Here is a 22414-nt window from a genome sequence, read left to right on the forward strand (position 1 = left end):
TGTGATAATAGCTTTAATAGCTAAAAGATCCACAGAGAAATGTGTGCCTGTGTGTATTTTTATATATAAATTTCTGTGTGTGTGTGTGTGTGTGTGTGTGTGTGTGTGTGCGTGTATCTGTGTGTGAAGAGGGGTACTCTGCTTCTGAGACAAAGCCCCCTAACTCTGGTGTTCCTACCTCCTCCGACACCCCCAACGCGATGCAGGGGTATGATGCCCCATCCCCCGGGGAGTGTGCTGTCCTCCTGCAGGATGTTGCTCCTCTTTCCTCTTTGTCTGCCTAAGTGAGTGGCTGGCTGCCTGGCTGACTGAGTGAATAAATGAGCGCGTGCAAGGGTGTTTCTGTGCAGCCTCCAAACCCCCTGCCCCTCTTGTCTACCCCCAACACACAGCAAGCTCGTCGTCCCAGCATCAACACCCAAGTCCACCAACCAGGCCACAGCCTGCCTACTAATTATGTGGTATCCTAGCGACAGCCAACGGGCGCTTATGGAATCCCCATGCAGAGCCGCATCCTGATTGGACAACAGGATCCTCTTTAATGAAGATGATGGTAATGATTTTACTCTCCCCTCCCCCGCTGATGCTTCCTGAATACTGAATTTTTTTTTTTAGGATGCTTAGACCCTAACCCCCCCATATCACCCAAATTATTTCCAAATAGCTGAAAATCCAAGATAATGAGGCATTTCATAAAAATAACCCTGAAATGCTTTTTCTTCTCTTTTGCTTAGTCTAGACCCGAACAGTGGAAAACCGAAGGCTTCATTCCTTTTTCAGTATTTCAGTTTTCACTTCAAGTCTGCAGCACAATTTCCACAAATAACCTGCAGTTGTAATAGGCCCATTTTCCTTAGCATTCAGCTAAGGACAGGAACAGTGAGTCACAGGCTGAACAACGAAGGGGTTACATGAATAGGATGAGGGACCTATGGAATCTTCGATACCCAACATCCACACTGATGGCGAAACTAGCAGCTCAGTGTTCAAACATTGTGAATAAGGACTGCTCTCATGTCTAGAGATTGACGAGGAACAACACACATGCTACGAAGGGGGAACCAGGACGACAGTCGGGGGGAGATATCATCACCAACACTGGATATCATCACAGTCCAGGATGAGACAACAAACATCCGCGAATGAAGATGGCCCCAACCGACCACGTGCTCAGTGAATACCTCAGGCAGCAGAAACCTGAGAAAGAGGAGGAATAATCATGGAAGGATAGACCCCTGCACGGTATGTACCACCGGCAGATAGAGGAAGTGGCTGACATCCAGACGTCCTACCAGTGGCTGGACAAAGTTGTACTGAAAGACAACACAGAGGCACTAATCATGGCAGCACAGGAACAAGCAGGAACAAGGTTGGGAGACGCCACAAAGGGTGATGGAGAATGGCCGAGCTAAGATCCTGTGTGGCTTCCAAATACAGACGGACAAAATGGTGGTGGCTAACCAATCGTACATAGTGGTGGTAGAGAAGCAGAAGAAGACAGCCGTAGTGATATATGTAGCAATACTAAATGACAGCAACATCAGGAAGAAGAAACACAAGAAGCTAGAATTAGTACCAAGGGCTCAGAGAAGAACTTGAGAAGATGTGGAGGGTGAAGGAAACAGTGGTCCCAGTGGTAATTAGAGCACTAAGTGCAGTGACTCCCAAGCTAGGCGAGTGGCTCCAGCAGATCCCAGACACAACATCTGAGATCTCTGTCCAGGAGAGTGCAGTCCTAAGAACAGCTAAGGCCATGTCCAGACTAACACGTTTTTGTTTGAAAACGCATCTTTTTCTCTCCGTTTTGGCCCTCCATCCACACTGAGACGGCATTTTCGATCAAGAACAACGCGTTTTGAATACGCTCTCCAAAGCGGATACATTTGAAAACACTGTTTTTGCGTTGCAGTGTGGACAGCAAACCTGGAGCCTTTTCGAAAACGTTGACACATTTTAGTCATGTGTTGCAGTCATGTGACCAATTAAACTAAGATAGCGGAGGGCATTATACAGCAGTTGTTTTGCTTGCGCTCAATTTTGACAACCCTATTAAAGATTAATATCAAATGTACATGCTCCAGATAGCTTTTCTTCAAATTCTTGCTTTTGCAACTTTGTAGTTTAATGTTACTTGCAGCAACAACTCCACCTCATTGTTAGTCCATTTAAAAAACTCGGTGCTTTTCCTCGACATTTTGCTGCAATGTTTGAAAGAGCCGGAAAGTAAATAAACAGCAGACAGAAATCAGGCAGGTCGAATCATCTTGCGTTTCACACATGCGCAGTACTGGAACATAAGCATTTTCGGCCGTTTCAATGTGGACGCACAACTCTGTGAAAATGACTGAAAACGATAGTGTGGACGAAAATGCAGTTTTCAAATTTATCTGGGCTAGTGTGGACGTAGCCTAAGACACTGCGCTCAAGCTCCCAGATCCCACAGGGACGAGAGGTTGTTTTTTTTTTAAGAAAACAAAACAGATTTTTGATCCACAAAATTGTTTCATTATTAGTTGTGAAACTGAGACTAGCATCATCTTAAGTCATGACATGGTATTGCTTTATCTCTGCTGACATGAGCTCTCAAACTATTCAACTGTTATTCTCAACCTTTGCAACTTTTTTGTGACACTATTCATCTGCAGCATGTCTTGACAGTTTTTAAAAAAAATAACAGTGTACACACTAGACTAGAGTGATTTATTACTGAAGGCTTTGAATAATTGGTGCCAAAGATTTCTGTATGGACATCAAGCTTAGAAACAAAATAACAAAAGAGGAAAACCAGCAAAACCCCTCATAAAAATGAAATGAGATAGCTTTAGAGTTGAATTTAAACTCCTCTTTAATGACAACAGAATTCGTTTACATGGAATTGGGAAGATAAAAACCAAAGGATAATGGCATACTTATGCTCTACCCCACAACATTAACACGCCACCCAACTGTCTGGCGGTATGAAATGTGGCTATTTGAGTCGTTTGCTGGTGCAACATAGTATTGATTGGGGCCAACCATGCGTGAACCTCATTGATTATCATCTTCTCATTAGCATATAGATTAGCTGGCAGTGCATCCAGAAGTGCAAGCCTGAAATCTCACACTTGGCTAACAGAGCTGTGGCAGGGGGGTTGGGGGGTTAAAAACAAGAAGGAAAGACCAATAGTGTGGCTCAGTGAGATATCAGCTCTTTGATGATAAAACTCAACATCCTAAAGCTCAGTCTCCAAAACTGCTATCAAAAACAAAGTGATTACGATGCAAGGTGGTGTTCAGCCAGGGGCCTAATAGACCCTAACAAGAGCTATGATGGTAAAAGTCTAGGTTAAAGTTAAGTTGGCAAACTAAATTATTTGAGGATGAGGATAATGAAGATATTTAAAGATGCCAGATGGCAAAAAAGGCAAGATATTATTAAATTAAATTGGTATGAGTCAGACTGACAAAATGAACATGAGTTTGCCGGGGCTATTTTGTTGACATCTATCTCACAAACATTTAATGAACCATTTGAAGTAGGGCATTGCATTTTGTTCTAAGGAACTTTTATGCAAAATTTCAAATGTGGCAAAAAATTTAAGGCACTCAAAATTTATTATGGTAATGAAAAGAAATAAAGACAGACAAACCTAAAACATAGGAATAAATTCAATATAATGATAAACTGATAACTGGTGTTAGTTTAACTATTCAAAAGGTATTGATAGGATTTTACCAGTTCATTTTTATCAATGATAATTTTTGCTTGTAAAAAGATAAACAGAGCTACCTTTGACACACTGGTTAGGTCTCAAAAGCTTTTCTTTAGACTTCATAAATTGACAAAACTAATTCTCTCTAGTTAGCCGAACAGCTCTGACTAAAGTCAAAGTAACTAACGAAGTTCAAAAAGACCAACTTAGGATGGGGACCCACTGTCTTTATTACTCACACCTAATGGCTTCATTTGTTAAGTACAAGATTGCCTCTTACAATAGAACCTCTGCACAAAGACCTTACCTCTAAGTAGGGCTGGGCCATATCATACCTTTCATAGTAATACCGGTATAATGTTGGGCAACGATAAGAAAATGAAATATCGTGATAGAATATGTGTAAAACTCACATGCGCAGTCCCTTTGTTTACATCAGTGGTTCTTAACCTGGGTTCGATCGAACCCTAGGGGTTCAGTGACTCAGTCTCAGGGGTTCGGCAGAGCCTCCGCCATGACATGCATGGCTCATTTTGTGCACCAGTAAAAAAATCACATTTTATTTTTCACTAAAGAGGGGTTCAGTGAATGTGCATATGAAGCTGGTGGGGTTTGGTACCTCCAACAAGGTTAAGAACCACTGGTTTACATACACACATGGCGACGACGCAGAATGAGAAGGGTGAAAGCGGATCGTTAAATGAAACAGATGAACCAGAATTGGTTTGTAAAAATGCTGCAACTTCAGTGGTGTGGAACTGGTTTAGCTTTCGTCCGTCAGATACACAACAAAGCACTATTTTTGGTAGAGCATGCTAGCGGGCCGTCGTTATTACAGTCTTTTTTGGAAAATACGGCACACTTAAAATCAATCCTTTGATTTTTCTGAAAATCGACAGTGCAGCTTATAATCCTGTGAGCCTTATGTATGAATTCTGGTTGTGTTTACTGACTTCGAAACGATTTTATGTGGTACACGGCGCTCGAAAACCAGTCGAATGATTTAGTACGACTTTGCTAAGCTACGAACCCGCACCGCTTGATGGATTGTCGGAGCAGGAAATGTCTTTTGGTTAAACTGTCAGCAAGGAATTTGCATTTGCACTGTTAAATTTTTATATCACTTTAATGCACATAAAAACAGCTGCTTGTTTGAGTGAAAATACATTGATGGGGTTTTCTTTGCACTAATAACGTTGTGGGGTTGTAAAGTATTTTGGCTAGTGTCAATTATATCGTTAGTTATATCGTTATCGCAAATTTTCAAATGTATATCGTGATAAATATTTTTGGTCATATCGCCCTGCTCTACCTCTAAGAAACTAAAATATCATTTTAGAGGGTTGGGCCTATTTATTTAAACTTTTAATGGGTCATTCCCTTCCAATCAGTACCTCCCACCCAATTTTAGTGTATTAATTAAGCAAAGCCAAACTTTGACAGTCAGTAATTGCAAAAAAAAAAAAAAAAAAAAAAGCTCAACATAAATGGAGTGAGTTGGTATTTCCCCAGTATTTAAGCAATCAGAATTACGGATTTAAAAAAAAAAAATAAAATTTACGTCACAGTCTAAAGCCCAAATCTAATTAAATTTTTGTTCAGAATTAGAGCTCTTTGTAGAAAAAATAAAGTTTAATATCATATGATATACCATAGTATCAATATCATAGTAGAACTGCACCCATTTAATGTCTACAATGCAGTGTAACAGATAAAAATAGTGATTACTTGTATCTCGTATTTGTTTTCTTATGATCAATTGGAGAAGATTTCAAAGAGTGCATTGTGGGTAAACCTTTGAGGGTCATATCACCGTGTGTGGGAGGTCCTCAACATTAGGTCCTGAAGAACTTTCTCTTCAATGCTATTTGACCACGCAGGACCTCAATTATAGAGGGTCTCAGATTTCATTGTTCTTTCAGTGGAATGAACCTCAAGTCAGAGTCAAGATCATTTGTTCTGAAAAAGCATTTCCTTGGAGAACTCTGGTGATGCTGGGAGAATCCCCTGAGCCTGATGATAGCTGATGGGCTTGTCCAAACACAGCAAGCAGGCCACTGCCCTCGCTAAAGTGTGTAAGATAGCGATACCCTCTGATCCCAAGGAAAGGCCTACCATGGAAGCGTAATTGAGCCATCTGATTCCGATTCAGCTGTGGAACTTGCCTTCCACAGCTGAGTAGACCAGCACAAAGAGACTCTGGCTGCTTTCCAGGTTAAGTGTGCTGAGAGTGTGTGCAGTTCCAGCATATGTAGGCTCATGCTGCGAAGATACAAAACACTTTGACTTTACTCTCCAGAGAGGACCCTGGCTCATTTAGTAAGGGCTAAGACTGTAAGGTGAAAAATGCTCCAGTAGATGCTAAAAATGTCTCAGACTATTAATGCCTCTCCAAATAAACACAGAAAAAGCAGGCAGAAAAGCACACATAGACTGAGAGGCTGAAGTGGTGCCGACAGAGAAATGAAAGATTCTTTCTCTGATCTATAAATATCACCATTAAATAGTTCTGGTGAAGCTTGGAGATTATCAACGCTTTTCAATCCCAACTATTCTATCAAAGCAGTCTCTCGGGCATCACTCTCAGGAGTCTTTCATGCCAGCAGAAAAAAAAAGAAAGCGAAAACTGGGTCAGGTATAAGGCAGAGGCAAATAGAAATGTAGTGCTTCCTTTAAAGTCCTTTAAATATATATCAATGCCAACAGGGAACCAGAGAGACAACAAAAATTAGAGCTTATCCAAAGGATAACAGAGAAGCCACTTTGTAATTTTGAAGTAGCCGAGAGAGCTTAACTGTGTTAATTTACTACCTTTCAGAAGCAAAATCTTGTGCCCAAAATAACAGATGTGTTACTCAACAGGTTTAAAATTATGAAAAACATAACACATGTTGACATTCTGACAGAAAGCTTTAGTCAATGTTTATAATGTTAAAAGACACTGAAGTAGACACACAGGCCATGTCCAGACTAATACATGTTCGTTTGAAAACGCATCTTTTTCTCTTCGTTTTGGCCTTCCATCCACACTGAGACGGCATTTTCGGTCAAGGAAAACGCAGCGTTTTGAAAACGCTCTCCAAAGCGGATACATTTGAAAACGCCGTTTTCGCATCGCAGTGTGGACAGCGAACCTGGAGCCTTTTCGAAAACAATGACACATTTTAGTGATGTGGTGCAGTCATGTGACCAATTAAACTAAGATAGCGGAAGGCATTATACAGCAGTTGTTTTGTTTGCGCTCAATTTTGACAGCCCTATTAACCCTTTAAAGCCGGTCAGAGCGGGCACGCTCTGTTTTGCGTAACTATTTTTAAATCCCGTTAGCTCTCAAACCACGTAAGCTAGCGCAATAATTTTTTTTGCATATGAAACCGGAGGAGTTGTACTTACATCTTATGCCATCAGCTTGTTCTAGGTCACAGTTTCCTTCCACATATAGCTTTGCAAAAACTGCATAAAAAGCGCTTGGAGCAACAAAAACATAATATTCCAGAAACACGCTTTGCCGATCCGATCAGCTGTTCATAACACTTCCTACGTTGGAATAGACGTCAGCGCGAATTTTCGCATGTCCACCATTACATGCCCGAAACCGGAAGTGACGTCGTTTTTGCGGAAATGTAGTTTTTTTTTACCATCAGGACCTCATGAGCCTATACTGGTGTTTTTAAAAGTTATCTTTGACTTTATGACTTTCTGTGTCATTTCTGGGATGCTTAGAACTCATATTGCACTGCTGGAAATAGTTTATTTTGATGCATATGCTGCTTTTTTGCAAATTTGCACTATAATATTTATTTTCGTTTTTCCTGCAGTATATAAAAATTGGTGTATTTCAAAAATAAAACTATGAAGACACTCAAAATAAATTTCCTGTGGTAGGAAACTATTTTGTGCAACTTTTTTGTATTTACAGTTTTGAGGGATAAGCCTCTTAAATTTCTCTAACTAGAAATATATGTTAAAAAAGCAAAAACGATTTTCAATTTTTTTTTGTAGTTTATTGCACTTTTTGCAATTTATGTAATTACTATGCACTTAATGCAGACATATTATTAAAATCTGGGCTATAATGGTTGTATTGATGTATAGCAACTTGAAATGCTCCCAAAAATGGCACCACACCATGTAAAAATATAATATAAGCTCTGGCGTACTTGGTTCTATGGTAGGTCTTAAAGGGTTAAAGATTAATATCAAATGTACATGCTCCAGAGAGCTTTTCTTCAAATTCTTTAATTCTCACTTGCTTTTGCAACTTTGTAGTTTAATGTTACTTGCAGCAACAACTCCACCTCATTGTTAGTCCATTTAAAAAACTCGGTGCTTTTCCTCGACGTTTTGCTGCAACTTTTCAAAGAGCCAGAAAGTAAATAAACAGAAGACAGAAATGAAGCAAGACAAATCGTCTTGCTTTTCACGCAGTACTGAAACGTAAGCATTTTCGGCCGTTAAAATGTGGATGAACAACAATGTGAAAACGACTGAAAACGATAGTGTGGACGCACAGCGTTTTCAGACGAAAACGCAGTTTTCAAATTTATCTGGACTAATGTGGATGTAGCCAAAGGCCAACCTAATAATTTACACCTATGTATGGGCCCTGGGATGCAGTTTAAGGTCATCAGTGTGTCATAGCATTATTTCACCTGAATTGTCATCTACTTTAATGAAGAAGTCCATTTTCATACGGTGTCAGCTATAGCCACTATGTGACCCTGAAATAAATAAGCAGTTTAAAAATAATAATAATAAAAATGAACAAACTGTGTACTGAAGGGTAGAGGCAGTTGCAAGTCACAAGTAAATGTAAAGCAGTATGCATATGTAAATGAGCTCATCTCTAAACAAAACATAGGAACAAAGTGTGGCTTCTCTCTCTCTCTTGTGAAATAAACAAATAAACCTTTTCATAAATACCTGATAAAAGCCCATAATTAATTTGAATAACAGCATCAGATCAGGTGCTGTCTATAGGAATTGAAGGGTAACTAATTATCTCTGCTTGATTTTTCACAGCTGGCTAACTATTCTCAGGTTTTTAAAGGAGCCTCTACTACAATAGCTTGACATGCTTTTAAGTGGATAATGCATAATTCTTCTTCAGTTAACCCCAGTGTCACTGTAGAAAATCTACAAGTTTCTTCCCTAAGCCTGCTGTGTTATTTTTCTGCTGCAGACAACTACCGTAAATGTCGGGCTATAAGCCGCTACTTTTTGCACAAGCTTTGAACCCTGCGGCTTTTAGTCAGGTGCGGCTTTTCTATGGATTGTCCGTGATTTTTGTCATATCGTAAGACGATTTGTTTTGTGTGTTCCGCTGTTGTACGGCACTACGTTGCCTGGCGGAAGGATCGGGGTTCAAGAGTGGTATGTTAGTCACATGTCCGTCCGCCAGGCAACGTAGTACCGTACGAAGTAGCGCGAAAAACAAACTTCAAAGTAGCGCTACGCGTTCAGCGGGAGTCGTGGATGATGAGCGGCGATAAACTTGCAAGTTATGCCCAAAAAGCAAGTTATGCCCAACTCCACCGGTGGATTCTGACAGCGTGGAAAAGTGTGAAAACATCCACGATCACCAACGGATTTTGAAGGGCTGGACTGCTGCATGATGGAGAGGAGGACACTGCCACGGCCCTTCTGAGGGTGTTCGACTCTGACACTGACAATGAGGATTTCTTTGGTTTTGAAAGTGACAACGAAGGAGAGAAGAAGAGTGGATGACGAAGCCATCATGAGCCTGTTTGTATCCGACACTGGAGAAGAGGACTTTGGTGGTTTTAGTGCGTAGGAAGAAGAGAAAGATGGTGGTGAATGACTGACTTTTCTTCTTGTTAAAGCTGTGTCACTGCACCTGAGCCTAAAAGGTAGGCCGAATCTATTGTTCTGGTGTGCTGTAGGTTATTGTTATGTACTACATGTGCAAATATGTACCCATAACTTGTTTTTCAAAATATTAATAAAAGTGATGTCTCCAAACAGCCATCTCTTTCCTGACAATTCCCTTTGTGCATATTCTCTTACATATGATAAGTCAACATTGAAACACCTGCGGCTTTTGGTCAGGTGCGGCTAATGTATGTACAAAACAGGATTTTCCCCTGATTTTAGCTTGTGCGGCTAATATTTAGGTGCGCTTTGTAGTCCGGGAAATACGGTAGTCAGTTGTTTGTATGAGCTGAAGTGATGTAAATGCTTGCCCCCCCCAGCTACAAATCAGTAAATATCCCTAATCTAAAAAAGATTCACTGCAAGTTAAATATAGGCATGGATATAGGTTTAACAGTTTAGTATTATTCTCATCATAATTATATACCGCTTATAGATTTTGACGCCTCACAGTTTTTTTACAGTGATATTCGGCACCATCTTGCAGCACCTTTTGAAGTGGCCGTCTCAACTCACTGGCTCCAGGAAACGGATGCAAATCAGGTACAAAATAACCTTCAAACCAAGGCCATAACAAGGCAAGTAAAGCACAACACCCTCTGTAAATTAATAAGCTGAACTTTGAAAATTAATAAGATTTTAATAAAACATAGAAACCAAACCAAGCCTGGACCTGTAGTTGTTCTGCTTAATCTGATTTTAATTTAAATTATAACTGTGGCTTTAAAAGAAATCCAACATTTGTTCAAGAGCTATCTGGAAGAAACTGTAAAGGTAATCTAGGTAACTCCGTGAAAAAACCATTAATGGCTGCAGCTGGTGTCCAGATGATGATGGAGAGGGTCTTTGAGCCACAATAGTGACAGGCTCTCCATCACTTCGTGTGACTACCGTCAAGGCGAAAAATGAAGCCAACAAGAAAAAGGAAAAAACAAAACTCTAGTTCCTCTAGATGCCACTTGAGGCTGCCTCCAAAATTCCCAGAAACTTCCATGTTAAAATGGCCAAATTTATAGCACTAAAACCACATTCATAGCGTGGATGGTTTTAGCCTCAGTTTAACTTTAAACTGAGGCTTACAACTCAGGAGGAAGGCCAAAATAACCGACAGGTGTTCAAACACACACATCTGGAGCCCATGAAAGTCAAAGACCAAGCTCCACTACTTTAGAGTCCTTAAAGTGGACCTCATTATCATGGCTTGTAGTGTAGTAGAGACCATCCAAGAGGTTGTGCTTTAGTTTGGGTGAGTTTTTCTGTTTTTCTGCCTCACAGATTTCTGCTCCTAAAAGCACTGCTAATTTTCCTTAAATGGACAGACTGTTCCATGCAGCTTTTTAAAGGGCCCGGGCCATCGGCTGTGTTGACCTTCACTTGTCAACATAACTACCTCCTTTATGCCAAATGTCATGACCTTAGGGGCCACAGCTCCTTGTTGGTATCCACTTGGCCAACTTTGCCTAGCATTTCAAAATTAGCAAAGCTACACCCTACAGACACTGTTGTCAATTAAAAACAAAAAGGGAGGCTTATTATTGGCCAAAACATTGCATTTAAACGTTTCGCTCATGCGCTGTCTCATTCATAAGCATTTTTACTCCTTTCCTGCTGGCAATGAATTCCATTACAAAACTAGCTAACGTTAGCTACATCTGAATTGTTGTTATTCATAATAATAACACAATTTTGTTCCTATATGAGGATTTGAACAGTAAACTTAGCACTTAAACTAACGTCGACGTTAGCAAGTCAGCTAGAAAAACGCTTGCTGCTGTTCTGGGGCCCGTGTAGACGTCTGCTTGTGCTATCGACTAACCTCACGCGTTCCGAAGCACATATAAACACATACAAACAGGTATGTGACCCTTGTACGAACCGTGACATCCTGCGCCAAGAAGCCAAATATACGTGACCTTACCGTTGCCGAAAACCTTGTTTCGTCGCTTCTCCTTCTGACTGCTCTCGCTCAGTGTTTCTCCTGATATTCTACACTGGACGGTGGCTCGCTGCGCCCAACAGACTCGGAGCACTCCAGCAACGGCAGAAGAAACAGCGGCAAAGGAGACTTGGCCTAGGGAGGGTAGACCGAAGCGACTCTTTCGTTTGCATTCCATACAGGCAACGTGATGCAAAGCGGACCAATGAGCGTAAAGGGTGAGATTTGAACCCACCCCCTATTGTCAATTAACCCCTCCTCTCCTCTCTTTCCATTCACCTGTCAAGTGTCGGCCTCAGTCCTGATCTCCATGGTAACAAAGAGCTTTAATCTTTGCACTGTGCTCTGTTTGCAGTGCAGCTACGGGGCCACAGAGAAGCTTTAAAGATATGTCACACTTTGTTTGGCCCTCTTCAAAACGGAGGTCAACATCAGCGACCTCAAAACAGCACCCCTGGAGTCATTTGATTCAGGGTTTTGTTCCGGGCCACTTCTTTGCCTTGTAAGCTTAGCAGCTATTAAATTCTTTCACATACAAGCATGTGGACTCTTTTTCTTGCACGCTCACCATTCTGCCGTAAAATAGTATTATTTTGATCATGTTTGCTTGGAAGATGAATCTAACCTGAAGTGCTGGCTTTTTCACAATTTTCAGTCGTCATTATTAGAATGTTTCTTCATTTGTAAGACAATCTAGACTTTAATGCAGGGGGAAACTAAATAAAATTAACTAATTAATACCAAATTAAATTAAATTCAGAGAATACAGCGAAGGAGATAAACAGTTCATAATGTAAATCTTATGGCATGGGCATAGATAGAGGCAGCAGGTGAATTCTGAAGTGTACAAGGTTATTCTCTCTGCTCAGATTTATACAACCAAGACTGCAAAAGTGATCCAACAGTGCTTCATATGTGCAAACAATGACCCAAAGCATACTGTAAAAAGTGACACAAGGGTTTTTCAAGGCAAAGAAATGGGATATTTGTCCGTTTGTCAATTAGTCATTTGATCCCAACCCATCAGAGGATGCTTTACTGAAGACAAAGCTGAATGCACAGAGACCCACAAACAAGCAGTAACTGAAAGTTACTTAAATAAAGGCCTGGCAGAGCATCTCAAGGGAGGAAACAGCATTTCATGATGTCTTTAAGCTGTAGAGAAAAGAAATTCATTGACTGTATTTAAAAATGCAGCATTTAAAAATCCTTAGAATTAACCCTTTCATGTATGAATTATGACAACCTCAATCAGGATTTTTTTCTTAAGTATTTCTATTCATCTTTAAGAATGAAAAGATGAATAAAAATACTTGAGGAAAAAAATCCTGATTGAGGCTATCATAATTCATGCATGACAGGGTTGAATAACAATTAAAACAAAACAATTAAACAAAACAATAAAAAATTGCAATGAAACATGTCAAACATCTATAGTAACATTAAATGACCGGTGGGTGGCAGGGTATGGAGTGACACATCAGTGTTCAACATAGTGGTTTATGAGCAAGTATACCATCAACAATGACACAAATACAAGAAAACAGCCTTTGAATAGCTGTCCACTGTAGTGACCACTATGCATGAAAGGGTAATAATTGACAATAATTTGTTTAAACCTCTTGAATAAAGATTGAAGAATGAAGAGTGTAGAAATGCAAAAATATAAAAATTGAGTCATTGTCCAAACACTTACTGACCTAATTCTATTATCTAAATTAATTTTGCTAATAGATTTCAATCAACAGGACATAAAAAACTGCATGTGTATGATCACCAGTCAAAGCAGATATAAAGACAGACTGATAACTTTAAATACAATAAAGATGCATGCGCAAAGAGTTCAGAGTTTCAAATATTTAAATACCTATATAAACCCTATTCACTGTATTAATTTGAATGGCAGTAAGATATGCAAGCCAATAGGAGTCTGACACTGGAATGCAGGCACTGTTTGCATTAGTTACACCTGTGTCTATGATAATGAAGGTGTAACTAGTCAAAGGAGCTTGCAAAGAAAAGCGTCTGGACTTCTTTAAGTTCCTTGAAGACATTTCACCTCTCATCCGAGAAGCTTCTTCAGTTCTAAGGTCAAATGGTGGAGAGTCCCAGATATACACCTAGTGGGAGTAAACCCCCACAGAGGGACAAAAGGACCCCCTGATGATCCTCTAATCGCCTGAGCCAAGGTGTGAAACTGGGTGTGGGTCCCAATCAGCCAGAGTTTCGGGTGTGTTCATTGTGAAACCTGGCCCCACCTTATCATGCGAATTCCTGAGGTCAGATGGCCCAGGATGTGAGTGGGCGTTAAGGCGTCTGGGAAGGGATCTCAAAACTGGATTATAGATGGCAGACAGTTGGTGTCGTAAACCACCGCCTCTGTTCAAAGATGGTCGCTCACAGTGGACATAGATGGCTTCTTTCACTCCTCTTTCAAACCATCTGTCCTCTCTGTCCAAAATGTGAACATTGGCATCCTCGAAAGAGTGTCCTTTATCCTTAAGATGCAGATGGACTGCTGAGTCTTGTCCTGTGGAGGTGGCTCTTCTGTGTTGTGCCATGCGCTTGTGAAGTGGCTGTTTGGTCTCTCCGATGTAGAGGTCTGAGCATTCCTCACTGCACTGTACAGCATACACCACATTGTTAAGTTTGTGTTTTGGCGTTTTGTCTTTCGGGTGAACCGGTTTCTGTCTGAGCGTGTTGCTGGGTCTGAAATACACTGGGATGTCATGCTTGGAAAAAACTCTCCTGAGTTTCTCTGATACACCGGCTACATAGGGGATGACAATGTTGTTGCGTCTGTCCTTCTTATCCTCCCTCGCTGGTGTCTGGTCTTCTTTTCTGTGACTCTTTGCTGACTTTAAGCACGCCCATTTAGCCGCACGTTTTGAGTGCTTCCGTGCAGCTATCCTAACTGGGCGTTCTTAAAGTCAGCAAAGAGTCTGGCTGATTGGGACCCACACCCAGTTTCACACCTTGGCTCAGGCGATTAGAGGATCATCAGGGGGTCCTTTTGTCCCTCTGTGGGGGGTTACTCCCACTAGGTGTATATCTGGGACTCTCCACCATTTGACCTTAGAACTGAAGAAGCTTCTCGGATGAGAGGTGAAACGTCTTCAAGCAACTTAAAGAAGTCCAGACGCTTTTCTTTGCAAGCTCCTTTGACTACGATGACCTGGATGACTGAGAACCTTCACAGACAAGGTGTAACTAATGTGATTATGCAAATATTTTGTACCCCACAAAAGCGGTTTTGGCCTTCACATTTTATTGACTCGTTTTATTTACTCAGCTCTATCTGCAGAAGAAGAGGGGATGAGAGGAAATGTCAGAAAGTAAAACACAGACTGACCAGAACAACCAAAAAGTAAGGAAGTGCTTATGTTTCTGTACCTTTTCTTCTGTTCTGTTTGTTTCAATTTAGAATTTTCAACACACAAATTTGTAGTTTTCTATCATTTTGTGATTTTTGTTTTCCAGATTCCTTAAAAACTGCCATCTTTCACAGGTTCGGGTTGTGGTTGTCTTTGCTCTCTGCACAGACTCTTTAGCATTCCACATGCAAGAGTAGGCCCCACTGAATCTGTAATTTGTATCCTCATGGAAATGACCCAGCATTGTAATAAATTGGACAGCAATGAACTGCTAATGTTTCAGTAAGTCACTGTTGTGTTGCCTGCAATATGAGGAAGCAGCACATTCATACGCCTGCAAATACTGAATAATTTATCTGAATATGACTTATTTGGTTGGCCCGCGAGTTAATTATGTGGTCTTTCATAGCTCCCCTGATACATCCCTCACAGCATCAGTATGAGCACAGCATCGTTCCAGTAATGCAGTTAGTCCCCAAAGATACGCTGTGGGATTGCAGCCAAGATTAATGTGTGATATTAATGTTATAGCAGAGGTAACAGTGAAGTCAAACACTGCTCTGTTGGACTGGAACATACCTTCAATGTGACGCTTGTATGCCATAATGGACTAGCGGTAATGGTGTGCTGATAATAATGTGAGAATCTTAATGGAATATTTATGTGTGGCTCCCATTCAGCTTTGTTGACCAATAAAATCAGAGATGGAGTTTTTATATTTTTTTACAGTGATGCAAATAATTTTAAACTTAAAATAATTTAGTTAGCTTTCTTTGTTCTTTATTGCTTTAAGTAAGGTTTCAAACATAAAGTGTGACTTTTTTGTGGTTAGTCTGATTATACAGAAGTACAATTATTAAACCAAAGCCACAAGCAAAGGGACACAGGTTTATTGTTTATTGTTTAATTCTGCATGAATTTTACAGAAAGGCTATTCTTCTTCTTCTTTGTTTTTTGTTGTTGTTGTTTTTTACCAAATGAACTGCCTTTCAAAACATGTGGGAGTTCAAAGCCCCAAACAAAATGATAAACTGTGGACAAGCAGCATTAATTAAAGTATTATGTTTCACATAGATGGAACCAGTAGCTTTTATGCTTAGCTTTTCAAAACACATAAAAACAAAATAAAACATATATTGTATTGTCTTTGGCCTCAAGTGAATTTGTATCCATACATATTTGTATACATATTGAGGGATGGTGCAATGCCTCTGGATTGGCGGAGTGGGGTAGTGGGTCCCTCTGTTTTTAAGAAGGTGTGTTCTAACTTCACAGGGATCAAAGTCCTCGGCCTCCCTGGGAAAGTTTATCAAAGTTGAAGTAAACTTTATTGTCATCTCTGCTATAAACAGTACAGTATATAGAGAGATGAGACAACAAGTCTTCAGTTCCATTCAGTGCAAAAAAACAACAATAAATATAAGAAGAGAATAAATATACACTTAAGACTAATGTAAAAGGATCAATGTGGACTGCGAAAACAGGGGGCAAACCATGACACATTTTAGTCATGTGATGCAGTCATGTGACCAATTAAACTAAGATAGCAGAGGGCATAATACAGCAGTTGTTTTGTTTGTGCTCAATTTTGACAGCCCTATTAAAGATTAATATGCAATGTACATGCTCCAGATAGCTTTTCTTCAGATTCTTTGATAGTCACTCGCTTTTGCAACTTTGTACTTTTGTGTTACTCGCAGCAACAACTCCACCTCAATGTCAGTCCATTTAAAAAACTCGGTGCTTTGCCTCCACATTTTGCTGCCATGTTTCAAAGAGCCAGAAAGTAAATAAACGTCAGACAGAAATGACGCAGGTCGAATCGTCTTATGTTTCACGCATGGCACGTAAGCGTTTTCAGTAGTGATGTGCGATACCACTGATTTCCTTTCCGATCCGAAAAAAAATTCAGGGTGGTATCGACGATACTGATCCGATACTTTGTACAAAAACTTACTTTATTTATTGTATCTTTTATTGTATCTCAAATTATAGCATCATCATGATTACAGGACATCATATTACTTGCTCTTATCACTTAATAATGCAGAATTCATCATATAGAAATAAAAAAACTGAAGTTGTGCGCTATTTGAGCACGCTGCCTACCTGCAGCACTAAAGGATTCAGTGAGAGACGTCTGTCTCGCCCTAGCAGCACCTGTCCCTGTCCTCCTCTTCAGTTCGCCTCAACATAAGCTCGTCATATTCTGTGATCTGATTTACTGTGAGGTATTTCACGAGGTTAGTGGTGTTGCCACAACACCTCACTGTCTTGCCACATGTATTGCAAACCACATCTCGGCTGTTTGTGGAGGTAAAATACGTCTGCATGTAACTCCAATTACACTCAGCCATTGTTGTGAGTGCACACGCCAAGGGGCTGGACACATTTATACAGCTGTATTTTGCACATGACTATGAAAGGCAGAAGAGGAAGTAGTTCCTTCCAATATTGACAATCCGAATGATATAGTTTCTTTCCACTGTGTTCCTGTTAATGATAAACTACAAATTTACCCTAAATTACTAAAATATTGATATTTTAATGTGAGAATCGATTATAGAACATAAATGACTGGTATCTGAGGAATCGATATTTCAGTATCGATCCGCACATCACTATTTTTCAGTCGTTTCAGTGTGGATGAACAGCAGGTGGTGTTGGTCATCCAGGCGAGGTCTGTTATGAGCGGCTGTGTGCAGACAGTAGTGATGGGACGTTCTGTATCGAGGCTTCGAAGCGTGTGTCGAGTAATGAGGGGGCGTTTCCGCGAAGCGCGTATCGAGGCTTGCTTCATTTATGGGAGGAGCTGAAAATGATGACGTCCGAAGCCTCGCTGCCCGGCTGTACCACGTGACTGGTTCATGAAGCGGTTCGAATTTTTTCCGCGAGATATGACAGCGATATAAACCCCTCAGACTTCATTCAAAATGTGGGTGTTTGATGGAGAGTTGCGGTTAGTGAGAGTTTGGAGACAGTTTGGAGGTTTATGAGAGTGAGGACAGAAAGTCAGGAGAGAATGGAGCCAGCTAAGAAGAGGAGGATGTCCTCCCCTGTGTGGGAACATTTTGATCTTATTCCTCCCAACAAGGTATGTGAATTTCCACAGAAGATGTATTTTCGTAATACTGATGGTGCAATAAAACCTATGTTAGGCTGTCTGTACTTTTGTACAAGGTGAGGTGTTTGCTATGTGCCAGGGAGCTGGGCTATAACAACAACACCTCATCCATGCTTAGGCACTACAGAGTTTTGCATGAGAATAAGGGGAACACCGATTGTGGAGCAAGACCAGGTGAGCCATCAAATGCCATGATACTATAGCATGCTGTAATGTTACTAAATGATATAACAATATCATACAATGCAATAAGTGACGTGTGTGATATTTATATTTGTGCTTTGTTTTTATTGTCTTTCCATACTGCCAGCATAAATATACACAGTATACTGCCATCACTACAATATAGATGTTTTACACACTCCTTTTGTTGTTGACATTTACAGGCTGTGTGCAAAATGCCACACTCTTCAAATTCATGCCAGCTATTATTTTTACGTCCAGTAGGTGTTGTTAAGATTCAATATTGAGGAAGGGTACAAGAGGTGATCGAAGAATAACCACACCGATCCGGCCGGGTGAAGTCAAACGATGATTTTAATGAACACACGTGTGGGAAGACAACTCTGTACGCAGACAGGAAGTAGTCTTCGACTTAATCAAAGCATGAACAGATATTTTATAGCATCAGGGTTTGTTTACTGACGCCCCTTCATGCGTCACCGGTACATTTTATACATAGATCAGATCAACATCATCATGACTTTTCACCTAGAAAATCATCTTCTATTTTCATGGCGTGGTACTTTCCGTTCTTATCTTAAAATGAATTGTTCCTCTTTCTTGCCGAGACAACAAGGACGGTTCCTCTGAATAAATTTAACTCTATGTGTGTGTGTCACGACCTCACATGCTCTCTGTGTCACCTCTTCACCTACTGTCTGTGTCTCGTCCTCAAATACTCTTTCTCAATTCACCTGTTGCACTTCTGACCTTTTACCAGACCAGAAGCTCACTGAGACTATGTGTATGTCTTCTACTAAATAAATGTTTTAACCAAGAACCTCTACTAAAACCTTAATATAAAATGATCTGATATATAAGTGTTTTGTAAGCATGTATTGCAATTCCTTCTATGGCTCCAAGTCACTTGCACAATAGATTGTCCGAACATCGCGCCGAACAAAGCTTCCGACCCCCAATTAATTGACCGAGCTCCAACTCTTTAATAAGCACAGATATGCATTGTGTATAAAATAGTCATAGCTGCTTAAGGCCTTCTTAAAGCTATCTGTTACATTGTTAAAGCCTCGTCTTAGCCTGCGGCTCAAAATAACTATCTGCTTTCACTTCTGCATACAACTTCCTGTCAGCCTGCAACTCAGTCTTTCTGAAAGAGACACTGTTTAACCCCTGAATGCAATATAAACTCCAGATTTTATTATTAATGCAATGGTAATGATGACAATTATTTAACTATAGCAGTAAAATAATTTCCCTTCTCGACACTCCCTCTCATGACCTCTGGAACACCAGAGGTCACAATACATTATGGTTCACCAGGCCTCGAGATCTCCAGGATCCTCGCCCCTCCTGTGGTCGCCGAGATCTTCTGCAAAGGAAACAAAACACCTTTTCTTGCATCTCCCTAACTTATCCTTTTTGGGACTCTTTAATCAAAAGCATGATCCTAATTATGCTCTTAACTTATTGACTTGTATTTATGTATATTCTTCAACGTTACTCATCACTTTAAAATTCTTTAAGCGCTGGTTTCACGTCCAGTTGCTCGCTCTACTTTCCCTTATCTGATCATCAACATCCTGTGCACAAATTGTCGCTGCTACAAGTTCCTCTACTCTAAAAGAAAACAACCACTTTAATCAATTAAGTTTAAGCATATAAGCAATTACTCCTGTATACATTTCATCATAGCTAAATGCTGCCTTGAAACAACTCCTATGTGTTAACTTCATTTTAACCTCACATTTCCTATGTTATAACCCATTTTGGTATAGCCTTTTTATTTCATTTGCTCCCTTTAATGTAACAATACCTTCTAATTCTAATGTATCAGACTTAACCAAAATATATGCTTTCCTTCCTCTTTGGTCCTTTTTAAGTTCAGTTAAAAGCTAAATGAATTTAAGGCCTTTTGCCTGGAATCAATACTGTCATGTGTGTTTCTTAACTCTGTGTCTGTAAGCGTGTGCAATCCTTCATGAACTCATATTATCCTCACAGTAGATTGGCTAATCATAGCGCTAGCCAAAGGCTCGTGACCCTCCAGAGACAAATTTGAGCCACAACTCCTTTAAAAGCACAAAATGCAATATGTATAAAAATCATTTCTACGTAGAAGCTCCCCCTTTATCCTAAAAATACCTTCCATGTAATATCTGTATGTGTAAGCCTACATTATAACCACTTCTTCTAAAGATCAAAAAATCAAACCTGTTCTACTCCTTCAACCCTCACTAATTTTCCCTCTAAGATTTATTCACAGCTTTGAAAAACCAGCATTGTATCTTCTAAACAGGATTCAGTTCTGTCATGGTCCTGGGCCATGTTGGCCCAGTATTCTTGGTTCCTTGTATTTTCGCTCCTTATTTAGGCCAGGTTTTCTAAGGTGTCCTGTTGTGGTGTTCCCTAAGTGTTTTTCCCTTTGTGACTCTTACCCCCTTGTGCCCCTCTGTGTATTTATGAGCTCTCGTCTCTCTTTGTGTTTATTCCATGTTTCCCCCAGCCTGTTATGTCTGTGTTCTCCCCGTGCTCTGGGTGTATTTAAGTTGTGTCTTCTGTTATGGTAGTTGCTGGTTTGTCTGTGTTGTTTCCCCTCGGTCTCCCTGCGTCTCGTTTCTGGTTTGTGTTATTAGCTTACCCAGTTTAGGTTTCCGGTTTCTTGTTTTTCCACCAGTGCTGTTTTGTGCCCACCGTTGTAAATAAATATTCACCTGCACCAGAGCTGCCGCCTTTTGGGTCCTTTTCTACAACTCCACACGGCTTGCCTCGCAAACCGTGACAAGTTCACTTTTAATCCTTTAACCTTAACTTAAAAATAACAGTTTCAGTTTTACCATATCCAAATGATCAAAAACCCAAAAGGTCCTAAAATGATCCTAAATTATTAAACAATTAAATTATTAAACCCTAAACCCCCCTTTATCTTGATACATTTCATGTGTCAAGATACTATACAAAACTTAAAAATGCTCAGTTTCCCCACTCATGATCCAATCTATGTCATAAAAATAAACTTAAAACAGAACATTTATCAGTCATGTGTTTCTTCAATTAATGGTGACTGAGTTACATCAAAAATATTTCCCCTTTAGCATTTGGCATTCTCCCAACAATATACTATAATCCCATAATCTAACCCCACCTAATAAAACAAAACAGAAATTTTCTCTGGTAAAAACAAAATGTTTGTCCACATTTATTCATCCTCACTCACATGCAGTCACACATTGTATTTGCTGATAGTGGAGCCTCCCGCACGATCAGATACTCCACCCTCAGCAAAATGAGCTCCGTCATTTTTTATTTTCCATAGGAAAATATTTCTTTATGCTTTTGGACTGGATTGACTCGCATAAAATCCTTTTTACAGGGACTTACGACCTTGATCAGTCCCCAGGTAGCTTTCTCCTCAGCCAATTGTAATCTGGAAAGCCGCCTTATATTTGCTCTTCCCGAGAACTTTCAGCGCCGTTATTCACTGTTGCAGGCCTGCTTAAAACAGAAATGAAAAATAGAGCTGATTGTTAGCTCATAAAAACAAAACAAAGTCACCTGACCGGTTTTCTTTAAGTGCACTGTTACAAAATAATGGGCCCAATTTTTAGACATGTCCATGTTTCCTAAAACTCCCTCTATTAAAAACAAAAACACCAACAACAACCTACCTGACAGAATCAACCCATCACCACAACAACCTTAAACACACAAATCTTGCCACCACATAATTTCACCTCCTCAATACACCAAAAGTCTCATTAAAACCACTCAATTTGCACACAAAAATCACCCCCTTATGCTCTTAAATTCAGCATAAGACCCCTTACGACATCATATAATCACTAAACTATAAATTCCCCACCCCAATCTGCACTTCTCGTCTCTGCTATGCTTCCTCGTCTGAAAGTCATTTCCTTAGTCACACACATACAGGAAGCTCCTACGTCACCACTCACTCCAACTAATTTGCATACTGCATACTCTCAAAAAGCTGTAACAACAGAAACATATGTTTAAACATTCCCAACTCATTAAATTATGTTATTTCTTTCTACAGTTATCACTAATTTTGATCACTCAGTACGAGAGCACCCCTAAGTCACTCTTTTTAAAACTACTTTAATCCCTTTTTTGTTTTCATAACTCCCTTTGTCATATGGCTTATTCTATTCCTCAATTACAAACTCAAATGTATTTTATTAAACATTCACACCAT

At 40.0% G+C, this 22414-nt stretch overlaps 1 protein-coding gene across 1 annotated transcript in view; it reads right to left on the reverse strand.

Moving 5' to 3' along the window:
- phc2b (polyhomeotic homolog 2b) overlaps positions 1-11662 on the reverse strand; it is a 45744-nt gene extending 34082 nt beyond the window's left edge. Inside the window, exon 1 of the mRNA XM_082532469.1 lies at positions 11503-11662. The gene's annotated coding sequence lies outside the window, so the exon portion shown is untranslated. The remainder of the gene's footprint in view (positions 1-11502) is intronic.
- Positions 11663-22414: the final 10752 nt, after the last annotated feature.

The sequence above is a fragment of the Aulonocara stuartgranti genome, assembly GCF_965226115.1.
Source record: "Aulonocara stuartgranti genome assembly, chromosome: 5".
Classification (NCBI taxonomy): domain Eukaryota; kingdom Metazoa; phylum Chordata; class Actinopteri; order Cichliformes; family Cichlidae; genus Aulonocara; species Aulonocara stuartgranti.